This window comes from Rana temporaria, chromosome 3 (genome assembly GCF_905171775.1).
Source record: "Rana temporaria chromosome 3, aRanTem1.1, whole genome shotgun sequence".
Taxonomy (NCBI): domain Eukaryota; kingdom Metazoa; phylum Chordata; class Amphibia; order Anura; family Ranidae; genus Rana; species Rana temporaria.
The window spans coordinates 169,369,608-169,371,419 of NC_053491.1; positions in this window are offsets into that span (position 1 = coordinate 169,369,608).

Sequence of the window (1,812 nt, forward strand, 5' to 3'; positions counted from 1 at the left end):
GCTATAGAAGAATTCTAATGTTGTATGACACTAGTAATAATTATATTTATAAATTATTATTACTGGTCAACCAACATTCAAATTTGACCGGAATGTATGATCGTGGCGTCGTACAGTTTAGCTGCTTCTTAGAACTTTCGACAGACACCATAAGCCTTCAATGACAGATTCAACGTTTGTATGTTTTTCTCTGCTTTATCGAATCTTCGTCATTCATGTCGAATGGTTTACCCCAACACTGTCTCTATAATGTTGAATCTTTTCTCTCTATGTCGAATCTTTCCTCTATGTAGAATAATCTTGAACTAATATAGTTAAGGTTAGGTACATTTGACCGCAGGTTCGATAGACACAGATTTCTATTGTCAGCGTAATGTCGAATCTCCTATCTATATGGAACTGTTTTAGCAACGAAAACTAAAATAAAGCATTTTTTTATGTCGGATCTTTCAGATTTCGGAGTCTGCACGTTCGTTTTAGTTAAAACAATAATGAAAATGCATTTGGACGAAAATGAATGCACATGTCTAGCACCCATACACATAAGACTCGATTCATTTTGACAACAGTTATGCTGTGTACACACGATAGGTTAGTCTGATTAAAACGGTCTGATGGACCGTTTTCATCAGACCAAACTGATCGTGTGTGGGCCCCATCAGTTAGTTATCCAAAGGTTAAAAAAATAGGAACTTGTTTTAAAATTATCTGATGGATAAAAAACCTATAGAAAAAAACGATCATCTGTGGGTACGTCCATCGGTTAAAAATCCACGCATGCTCAGAATCAAGTCGATGCATGATTGGAAGCATTAAACTTCATTTATTTTCAGCACGTCGTTGTGTTTTACGTCACCGCTTTCTGACACGATCGTTTTTTTAAGTGATAGTGTGTAGGCTTCATCGGATAACTGATGGAAAAATCCATCAGACTAACCTATCGTGTGTACAGGGCATTAGGCAGTCTGTGTGCTGTGCATCAAACACTGGTACCTGACATCCTCAAATGCAAGGCCTGGGTAAAAAAATACATTGTAGAATTGAAAACTTGCAAGGATCAGATGTTAGATACAATTTTGTAACAATTATTTCCTTTGAATAATGGTTTCTGGATAATTTCTTATCTTTGAACAACAAGAGAATTTTACCGAAAAAAATGCAATTTATAATTTCGAGGTATTGTACTTAAATATGTCTGTCTTTCTGAGATACTCCAGTATTGCTGATACTTATGCTTCTAGCACTGTACAATGATGGTCAGCTGTCTATTTATTATCTGAAAAATGCATTGCAAACACATTACTCTAAGGAACTTTGGTTGTAAGACCACTCAGGCAGGTTTTAGGTTCAATGCAGGAAAGAGTTTCCATAAGCCCCACAGGCCTGGAGATATCAAATAATGACACAGGACACAAGCATGCTTTGTGATCATATAATATCTGCTTTACTCGACTTACGTCCCTCATATATATATACAGATTTAGAAGGACACAGGAGGAGTTTCCCAAGGGCATACGTGTAATTACAAGAATACATTCAGGTTAATCATTTCCTATTAGATAGTACCTATTACATAAATTCAGTTAATATATGGATGCGACCTAAAATCTTAAACAAACACGAGCCAAGGTGAAATTCCATTCATACATAACTAGGTGAAAGGTGTCTATAGATAAACATCTAAACTTCATGAAAAGGTTTTTTAAACCTTTCCTTTAAACTATAACATGGCGTCCTGAACGTAAAATGGAGGTTATCATGCTATGTTCTTTACAATTACAAATGCATGTAAGCGCACACGTGGGACTGAAA